Raw genomic sequence first — 11,885 nt, forward strand, 5'->3', positions numbered from 1 at the left:
TATTCGTTTCCTTCAAGTTCATTGATAAATTCTCTACTGAGAAGGTTATATTGAGAGGTTACGTCATCATCAAACTAGTTCAGACACAAAATTTAAATGTGAGTAAAAGTACACCACAGTAACGTGACTAGAAGAAATGGACTGAATTTCACATAGTACAAGGTGACAAGAGTGTGATGTATCCATTTAGTTTTGATTTTTATATATGAAACATGAATATTCCATTATTTATATAAATCAGAATAATATTTTTTCAAAACTGATTTTTTTATGTGGCTCACCCATAATGTGAAATGAGAACACTAGAAGTTGACAGTGAGTGATTTTACACAAATGTTTGATGATAAATGCGCGGACGTGTGAGAAAAATATAAACAAAAAAAAAACAAAACAAATACGAACCAGTTTGAATCACTCACATCAAAATTTATCGCAAAGGAGACCACAACAATTCATAATATATTTTTCAAGAACAAAACACAAGCACTACAGGAAAATCATCAAGGGGCTCTATGATCGGTGTCTGTGCGAAAGTAGCATTCACATTGGATTTGAGTTGCTGGAGATTAAATCCATTTGTAAAAACGTTCTAAGGAAATTCATTCCACATAAACGCAGCTCTTCAAATGAAAGAGTTCTTAAACAGAGGAGTTCCAGGTGTACTGAGTTGAGCCTCAAAATGATGAGCAACCACAGTCCGTTGCGTGTATCTGATATGTTCAGCTCCTGGTGGAATCAAATGTGCCAAATCACTCGAACTCTTTTCGAGAGATTATCATGGATGCAAGTGATGTTTGCGACTCCAATCAGGCGGAAGACTCTTCTCTGGATTGAATCCAGCAACTTCAGGGTATGCTTAGGGGCAAAGGTCCATACATGAGAATAATACTCCAAAGAGGGTTTGATCTGAGCTTTATAAAGCATCAAAAGTTGCTGAGGTGTGTACAGTTTTCTGGTTCAGAACAGTGTTCCAAGTTTTTGAAAAGTGACTTTTGCAATTCCAGACAAATGATTCTGCCAAGACATATTAGTATCCATTTGAATCCCCAACAAACTTATCGAAGCACAATTTTGAAATTTTCTGACCTGACATCATTATATCCGGTTCGGAAACATTTATTTTTTTGGAAAAAACCGATGCCTGAGTTTTTGTGGCATTGAATTGAACCTGGTTACTTTCATCGCGATTAGAAATTACTTCTAGATCCTCATCTAGACATGCGACCTACTGCGGGCGGGGAAGATCTGCATCCGCCGCCGATGTCTTGGAATTCAAATGGAATGACGAAACGAGTGTACTGTCGTGAGCAAAGCAATATATGGGATTCTTGGTTTTTCCAATAATTTCTTGATATAAAAAAGAAATAAGTTTGGAGACAAAATAGATTCTTGAGGAACACCAGCGTTGATGGTAAAAGTATTTGAGAGATATCCGTCGATTGCACTTGCAGAGAACGTTCTTCCAGAAAGATCCATACACAAAAATGATCCGACAAGACTGTTTCTTGTAAAACAGGTTGAAAAGTCTGGAAAATACTGGTGCGAGCTCTTCTACGCACTATTCACTATTCAAGTACGATCAGGACCAGATACCTTGTTGATATTGAGCTGATATTTCAGAATTCGCCTGATTAGACGATGTCGAAAAGTAATTTCCGGCATTGTGAATTCTAGTGTGGTAATAGTGGGTGTTACCTTTCCCAGAAAATCGCAAATTGTTCAGCCAGTAAATTTGCTTTTTCTCCTGTTGTTGAAATTGATCCACCTGCTTGTTTTGATTAACAGTTTTAGCTACGGACCGGAAGGATCTACACTCGCTGGGATTGGCATGCAGTTTATCCCTATTTCTTTGATTGTGAAACTCTTTGCTTTCATTTTTTGTGCCACTGCCGTTACGGCAGACTTTTGGAAGTGACAGCTTGCTCGCAATTTATGTTGAAGCAAGGTTTGCCGTTAGAAGTTCGTTTCGTTGAGAAAGGAATATATGCAACCATGGATGAAAGAATAACTTCCGCAACTTCAGAACCATAAACAGATGGATCTTTAGAGCTGAAACAAACATCCAGTAAGGGGAAACTTCGAAAATGGTCTTGAGGATCCTCCCACTCAGCAGATATGTAATGTCAAACTTTGATTGTTCCCCAACATTTATCGGCAATTCACTCAACACTGAAATGAGAAGATGCCAATGGAGACCTTACGGTGACTGTAAATTCATGGATTCGTTGTTAGATATAGATCCAGAAGACTAGCAAGTTCTCCATCACGGTCAGGAATCCTGGTCGACTGATTTATAATCTGAGTGAATTCGCTAAATATTGCAAAAGCCTCAGCTTCGCCACTCTGCTCGTCGTTGATATTTTAAAATTTGAGTCATTCGATACTGAGAACATTAAAGTCACCGTATATGTAAATTTCGACACTGAGATGATTGATTTGCAGAAAATAAATGGTGTTCGCAAGTGAAGAGAATAGTGCCATATATTGTGCATCGCTTGGTAGTCGATAAACGCAGCATATGAATTTAGTTGTCTTCTATGATATTATTTTCAACCACAAAACATTTCAAGGTTCCAACATTTCCTCTCGAGATATTCCAAAGTTACGTCTGAATCGGGAGTGTGACTTTTAACCGGGATATAGAAAATTAACGGGCTTTGTTGAAGCACGGACTTTGGTTTCTGTGAGTGCAAGAATATGAGGATTATTTGTTTGCACTGAGTTTATATTTGAGTTGAGTTCTCTGATGCTGCGGAAATCGATTTTGAAGTTGCTAGTGGGCCTCTTAGCAACTGCATGCCATTTCCTTGTGGAATTATGTTGTACCCTGTTGACTGTCAGAATTAGTGGTTGTCGAATAACTTTTGCAGGTAAGAGTACGTCTCTGCGGAACTCTAAAAACCTGATTTTGTCCTCAGCGGGGCAGGCAAGGGTATGAAAAGACAGCCTTCTTTAACTCCTGATCAGGCCAATGGATGGTGAAAGATGCGTCGAGAAGAGTATCGCAGTTCTTGTTTTTGGGAACAGAGCTTGTATTGAAATTGAAGGTCAATACTAATTTTTTATAATGTTCGTCATGATAGGTTGAACACTATCAGAGTCAATGACGTCACTTTTATGATAACGTAATTTTGTTTCGTTTGTGTTTCAATAATAAATCAATGAACTCCTTATCATTAATCTGTTTTTTTCAACTATTTCGCGATTGCTTGTGATCAATTTTTGTTCTGTGTTATCAAAATTGAATACAAGAGAGCAGTACCTCTGAATTGCCTAAAGTTAATTTATTAATGCTGGCACAGTTTCATGCATTTCAAAATAGGATAAATCAGTTTTGCACAAAAACAAGATCATTGTGTACACCACATTTCACGAATTGAAGTCAAAACTACAACCTGATAGATCTCCTGTGCAAAATTCAGCCAATCACTTCGGATAATTATCTTGTGTGTAACGTCAAGAATTAGCTTATTTGGAGATTTTGAAAAGGTTTATTACCTCGAGGAACTCTACTTGTAAACTTCAGAATTCAAAATTATTTCGCAAAAAAGTTGAAACGGTTTTTGAGGTTTACCATTGATAAACATAGATGTGACGTGGTGAGCAGACACTATGATACTGGCGAGTATTTTGGCGCGAATTTTAAACTTTTGAATCAGAAGGGCAATTTTTGCCTACCAAATTGACTCATTCAAAAACTTGATAAGTAGTTATAATATTATGGTAATTAGGCGCAAAAATGCTGGCAAATACAGGAAAAACCCCACGGTTGTTTTGCATGTCACATAATTTGATCAGTATAGGTTTCTTCATCAGTAACTAACGTATTCTTAAGACTCAATCTGCAACCCTACAACGAAACTATTAGAATTTAACTTCATATCCAAAGTATTATCGAATATTTTTTGCAACAATAGGTTTCAATCTTCTGAAAAGGAAATTGATCGGATAGTCATTCTAATGAATATCAATGACGTCTACTTATGCCGAGAAATAGAGACTATCCTTATTCTCATTTATATTAGCGCCCACAACATTCAAAACAATGAAATATGTACAATCATTCCACGAAAATTATTTTGTTTTTCAAGAGTTTTCAAAGGAATTGCGATTTTTCTACTGAAGTTCAATTTTTTTGTAAATGGTACTATCCCACTCAGAAGTGTTTCTAATAATGATGGAATGAAAATATTGATTGCTTCAACATCTCAAAATTAATTACTGATTGATGGTGATTCACAAAAATTGGCTTATTAAAAAATCGTATTCGATCTACACTGATATTTCTAAAGCGTTCGACAGACTTGACCACAGTATCCTGCTCAACAAGCTTTCGACTTTTGGGTTATCCAATGAAATGATTACCCTCTTCAAATCGTATTCTCACAACCGTAAGCAGTACATCCAACTCAAATGGCTATCGAATATATAGCCACATCTGGTGTACCACAAGGATCAAATCTAGGACCCCCACTATTCAATATGTTCATTAATGATATCGGAGCTGAGATTGATGTCAATTTCCTTTTATATGCAGATGACTTGAAACTCTATAACATGTTCTAATGATTGCAAACGTCTCGCATTGCTACATGGTGTCGAAAGAATAATCTATCTCTCAACATATCCAAATATAATGTAATGTCTTACTCACTGGAAACCAACCTGAATTTACGTCATAAACAATCAAGTTCTGGAGCGTCCTGACACACTCACTGATCTAGGTGTTACTTTTGATTCATCCCTCTCTTTCAATAAACATATTGACACTACTCAAACAGCAGCTTATTACATGTATGTATTCTTAATTAGAAATACAAAAGACTTCGAAAAAGCTTCAACATTGAAATTACTTTATTTCACTTTTGTTAGATCTAGGCTGCAATATGCATCTGTCGTGTGGAGTCCCTACTTTCAGGTCCATATAAATCAACTAGAAGCCCTACAGAGGCGCTTCCTAAAATATATGTCTTTTAAACTTGAAGGCACGTCTCCTACTGTAGGAATACCCTATTATGAATTGCTTGTAACTCACAATTTTTGTAGTCTCGAGGTAAGGCCTAAATATTATTCATTTCTTTTTTTATTCAAGGTCATAAACAATATCACCTGCTCTCAACTGTTACATATGTTGAATTTTTGGGTTCCTAGACGGTCATCTAGGAATAGTGTCACATTTTATCTCAACACTCCGCGTATAAATATTATGAAAAAATCTCCAATTTATACATTGTGCGATACCTCTAATTCTGTTAGTCATGTCCTAGATATATTCAACTGCCAGATTATACAAATCAAAAGACATTTCTTAGCTAACTGACAGTTCTGTTTTTATTTTTTTTATTTTTATATAGATTCACAAATTATATTATGTAAGTACATATTTGTAAATTCCACTGTTACTCCCTATTCTGTAATTGGGTTCATCCTGTAGAATAGTGTATGAAACAAATAAATAAATAAATATCAATGGAAACTAGCTTGATACTATGGGTGCAGGCTCAAGTCACGACACAAAATTCGCCAAGTTGAGGTCTGCGATAGGCCAAGTTCTTGAGAGAGACGCGAAATCGACTGCCCCGAATTCTCGGGCACAATCCAATGTGTTTGGCAGATCTTGCGTCTCGTCGACGTACGAGTGTTGGTTGATCGTTAACTGAATCGGTGCAAATAATCCTCTCGGTAGGACGATTGTGGCGACTGTAAAATGGACAAAGCGCACGGTACGTTGCCCGAACACAACACTCAGTGTAATGAAACAATTTTATTATTTTCACGTGTTGTTGAATTCTGTATCCGTCCATGGTGATTTGGCAAAATAGACTGAATAAATAACAACTCATTTGTCAAATGTCGCTTCAACAACATGTCTGTTATCAATTGTCAAAGTTCGGAAGTCCATGTTAGCAGATCACACAAGATCTCCTTGTAAAAGGTGGATGTAAATATAAATTCTGAAAACAAGAGGACAATCAGAACAGCACAAATTGTGAGAATACTGTGAGTTGATGCAGTTACTGAATGAGACTCGTCAATCAGTTTGACTTCAACATTAACCTACTTTAGCCTACTTTAGAGAAAATATGAACCTAATCATGTTCATTCCATAGTTCACGTCGATTCGGATATGAGAAATATTCCTGCATGGTGTGTCTAAATGTTGACCAGATGGGTGCAAGAGTTGAATCAATCTGTGCTCGGAAATATTATGTTATTTTGTAGACTCTACTTTGTAGTTTCATATCAAAACTGGGCTCGAAATTTTTTGGCATCATCAATTCCAGATAAGCCTCATTAACGGTGTGAATGGTGATTATTTTTGATAATTTTTGTTTTTTTTTTGCCTTTGCGTTATCAAGATTGCGTCATTTAAACAAATTTTCATTACAAAAACTCTTTCTGTCTGATTCCCGAGAATGTTGATTACCTGAAGATCATCAACGTGCCTAGAAATCATTTGACAATAAGATTTCAGTTTTAAAGTTTCTGCTGAAGAAATTGAAAATAATATACTTCTTGAAATTATTTTTGTTATGAAATTGGAACTCCATATTCCTGAAGCTTTTTGAGAAGAAATTACATCTTAAATAAAGTATTGAGTGTTGGTAAACAAGAAAACATAATTTTAGAATTTCATAAACTACACTTTGCGATTTAAACTCCATAAACTTTATTAAAAAAACTATCACTTATTTCGCTAACAATCGAATCGTAAGGTGTAGTTTATGAAATTACTACAGATCTTCATCAAGTAACTACCGAATTATTGAAAACATTATTCTCGTGTGTATTCACAAACTTTTCAAACTAAATGAGAAGGCGACAAACTTGAAAGAAGGGTGATTTTTTTGTTGCAGACATATGATGAAAAACTACATTTTTGAAGCATTTTCCCTACAAAACAAACTCTTCAAACTAAAAGAGAAGGCGGTGAACTTGAAAGAAGTTGATTTGTTTTGCAGATAATGTCCCCTCACACAAATCGCATGAAAAAAATTCGTGATTCATGATTCAAATAATTTGAACACCTTGTTTACCAGACTCGGCTTTATCATCACGCCTTCAATCAAATGAAAAAGAAACTGAAAAGTCTTGAATTTTCTTCCACAGAAAATTGATGTTTGTAGGGAAAGATAACTTTTTGCAAGTCTCTGTATGCTGAAGACCAAAATATTTTGATTCTCAAACTTTGTTTGCTTTTATAGTAGTCTGAGGATTTTTGGACTCCAAAAAAGTTCAGAAAGACTCAAAAACTGAGGCAAACTTCGTTAATGGACGGTGAATCATCTCCTACCATTATTAAAAATGAATAACATCAATTCCTTGTTTCCGTTCGCAATTATGACAAAATCCGCATATGAATCCTTTCACTAAAAACCGGACTCGAAATCACAATCATCTCATTCATTAGACGCACAAAACAGACAATCCATCGAAGCATGCCTACTTCCTATGTTCCCGGAACCAGGACATCTATTGTTTTCGTTAATTTTTAACGCATGTCTAGCCGTCAAAATGTTACTGTAAATAAATATTCTAATTGAACGACTATAAACGTCATACATCCATATGACGTTCAATCGCACAGATTTTCGAATTTTTTTGAAATCCGTGTTTATCACCGCCGAAGATTTGTTTATATCGTCAAACAGAGGCGTCATTCTGGAACATGTGGATCGAGTCCTCATTTTTGTTTTTGTGTGGTTATGATCATCGGAGGATGAGTACATTGGCTATTACGTTAATTTGTATCAAGTCATCATCTGCGTAAATCACAGGATAGAGGGTACTTTCATGGCCTCGCTTGTTTATTTTTCAGCACAAGCAAACAATTCAGTACGCTCGTGAAATTTCTGCACTTTTGAAACTCCAATGAATACAGTCTATTTGCATTGACTATTTGCTTATGATGATACAGTTGTCTACAGGTAACGGACAATCTGTAACAGAAATACAAAATGAATTTATATCTCAATTGTATCAAAATCTAAAAGAACGAAGAATAGAGAAATAAAAATAATATTTCATTTACTTTTTATTCTTATATCTTCCAACACAATGTGGGGCAGTACCCCTTAAACATTGCATTTAACTTCTGACTTTATCATCTATTCTTAGGTTTCATTTGTTGGAACGAGGATTTATGAACCATTATCTATGACCAAAATTTTTAGAGACGACAGCGTGCACATATTTTTTATTAAACCACGATCCGTTGACCTGCATACTTTATGCAGAACACAAATTTGTCAGAGTTCAAGCGAAGAGAAAAGTTAAAATTCAATTATATTTTTGGGTTTCGCATTCAGACAGACAGACAGAATTTTTGGAACAATATAATGCAGAACTGACAGACATAAATAAACTATATTTCCATGGAATCAACAAAATATATTAAATGAATATTATAACTAGAAACATTGAATTATAACTGCCTGCAAAAAAACTATTACATATGTATATCGATCAATACTATCACTTTCTATTGGAGGAATGGAAAGTTTTGATCACTGAAAAGTGTTTGAGGTGTTTTCAGGAGACTTTGAACTTGATAGGAATTTGAATTTCATCAATTAATTGATTTCCATCCATTGAACCGGTGAATGACGAATTGCGTCAACAAAAATTTAATTATTTTCTGCAGTGACTTTTGCTTTTAGCGTTAATGTTCTTTTCTCTATTTGTTAAAAAAGCACACAGGTCTGAAAATGAAAATTCCATGAGAAACAAAGGTTTCAACTTCTCTATTTCTCCATCTTCACACAAAATAATGTGGGAAGGAAAAAAGAAATTCATTCCAAAATGAACTCCTTCCTTACAAAGATGTGTAAATCATGCAAAGGACTGCAAGTTACTCCTTTGCAAACAAACTAGAAGAAAAAGCCCCCTGGAAACAACTGCTTTCCATCTGTGTACGGGGAAAATGTTGTAATCTTCCAAAATGTGTTTTTTGAATGATTCAATGTCCATATTGAAGTAGTTGATGCCAAAGTATTTTTTCTTTCGTGCAAAAAATAAAGGCTTCAAGATCTACTTTGAAACGAAGAGACTCTGATGATGATGATGATGTGGATATTTTCAAGTCATTGGTTTTCAATGGTCCGTTGTATTTGTTTTTTTAGACCATTTTCTCCCCTTACAATGGACTTCAATTTTTTACAATGGAACAAAATGTTCTTGTTACTCATGAATATCTAGAAGACACCTATATCTGAACAAAAACATTATAGCATTGGGGAAAAGGAAGTTTTTTTGGGAAAGAAAATTGTGTAACGAAAGTGGAAATTTTATATTCTATGAAAAAAGTTTCTGAGAAGCGAATATTACCATATGGAAATTATTTTCTGGTTGGTTTTTCCAAAAATGGTGAATCAAGTAAAGTTAATTTTTGTTACTAAGGTCACAAATAATGATTCCGTTTTCCCCCATTGAAGTGAAGTACCTACATTACTCAGTGAATATTTGAAAAAAAAATATTCAAATTTTATACACTCCCCATCCTTATTATATATTATTATTATTAATAAATAATAATAGCCTCAGAATGAATTTCTTCAACTAGTTGAATAACGAAATGTATTTTCCTGAATTATTCCATTCAATTTTATATTTTATGTGACTCATTCATCCTCAGAGTATCTAGTATATAAAAATATTGCTAAATATAGGAAAACTACTAGCATTTCAAACACATCATTACACATATTTATATATTTTTACAGTATTTTCCGATTTAAATGAGTGAAAAAGGTGCTACAATAGCCATAGTAATACATAGTTCCAGCAATCTTCACTCATTTAATGAATACAGAGAGATGTTTATACATTTTTTCAAAAATGATACCAGTTCCAAAATCGTTTCAACAACCAATCAGCTGTTCGTTCGCAAACAATGACTAAATGTTCTGAAATATATATAACAGAGGTTTCAGATTTCAACATACGATCCCGAGCTACTGTACATGCCTAAGCATGATTTAAAATTTCTGCTTGAAAAATCACGTGAGAATCAACATTTTTCAGTAATGTTTCGAAGTAATTGATCATTTATTCTCATATTTTGATATTGATTTGTTTTATAACTAACTCATAATGGTTCTACTATATTAATTTCTTTCTCTTTTTCGTCACAGATTTGAAAGTTGTTGTTTGAAGAAGGCTTTATCATCCAGTTTGTTACTGAAAGTTACTTCTCTGCATGAACTACAAATCTTTGTTTAGAGTCCATTTCAATGTTTTCGTATGTGAAGAATAAAATGTTTCACATTGAGTTTTTTAATAGAATTTTCAGAATTAGCATAATTTTTGAATACAACTATGTAATTTTGAGGTGAATGTTGTGTTTACTTCTACAGGTTATTATTCATACTCCCTTCATAACTGTCCTCGTCTAGATTAGTCCAACAGGGATAAACGATTTTGAATTCTAATTCCAACTATGCTGATGGATACCTTTCGTTTTCAAATTTCTATTCTAGGAGTCTCAATCTCTGGATGATTTTTTTCTGGGATTAAATTTTTTCAGTATATCTTCAATGATAAAATTAAAACCCATGCATGTTTTATTTCATGACTCACTCAGTTTTATAATTGAAGGTGATATCAAAACATTAATTTTTGTTTGGACAAAAGTCCTTTTTGTAGAGGAAATGAGTGTTATCCTGTGCAACTCGCTAACAGTTTTCACTGTCCATAGTCTGAATAAATAAAAATTGTATTAGAGGACTGTATGCGTGTGTAGAGAGAGAAAACTTCAAAGTAACACCGATAAGTATCGGCGATAAGTCAAAATCTGTTCCCGTTCTAAGAGCTGAGAAAATTAACTAGAATTAACAATTGTTTCATAAACTAAAACCTATGAGTTGATCTCCACAAAATTTATTAGAAAACTAAATTACGACATGTTTCGCTTCTTCATTTCAATTAGTTATACTGAAAACTAACTCTTCAAGATGGTACGGAATGTTTGTTCTTCATTATTTATGTTCTGAAATTATTTTTTCGCTATTTGAACGAAGTGTTCAGTTCACGTTTAAAGAATAACTCGGATATATTGAAAGTGTTATATTATTAAGAGTGACTGATTTTTGGAAAAGAAAGTTTTTTACTTTCTACTACTCCATCTTGATACAAAAAATGTGGGGATCTTCCAAAGAAAGAAAGGAGTAATCAATTTCAAAAGAAGTAACTCTATACAGAGACGTGTAGATCATGCAAAGAAGTAACTTTCAGATACAAACTGAAAGAAAAAGCTCTCCTTAAACAGATACTTTCATATGAACACTGAAGTATACAAAAAACATTTTTCTCTACTCCGTTTGTATTCCAAACATTCTTTATGGAGTTAAATCAGATATCATTCAAAGGATTTCTACACAGTATAGTAAATGAAAGATAAAAATTTCCCTTACATGGAACACCGTCACCTAACTTGTATACATCGTTGTTTCGCCGTAAAACACTTGCAATATCATTAAAAAAAATGCACTTTTTTGGAAGATACCCACATTGTTTTGTATCAAGATGGAGTAGTAGAAAGCCAAAAACTTTATTTCCCAAATCGGATATATTCTTGAGCAACTACAAACTAAAACTTTTGGTGTGATATTCTTTGAATATTCATGTTCATTTTCAATTTGATTTGCATCAAGTAACGGGAATGAGTTTTGCTTACCGTCTGAATGAGTATCAATTCTGTATTGAAAGATAGATTCGTTCTCCTTTTTCGATCGAAAAAACTACATAACTCTCAAAAATCATCCAATATTTATTGAATAACACCTAATTTGGTATATAATGCAGGTTACATTGCGAGGGATTCCTCTATTTGGAAGATTATGTTGTCAGTTCCACAGTTCAAGGTTTTATCCGTTATTGTGCAAATA

This window comes from Leptinotarsa decemlineata, unplaced genomic scaffold, assembly GCF_025532065.1.
Source record: "Leptinotarsa decemlineata unplaced genomic scaffold, Ldec_3_MD MMD2_tig00002974_RagTag_RagTag, whole genome shotgun sequence".
Taxonomy (NCBI): domain Eukaryota; kingdom Metazoa; phylum Arthropoda; class Insecta; order Coleoptera; family Chrysomelidae; genus Leptinotarsa; species Leptinotarsa decemlineata.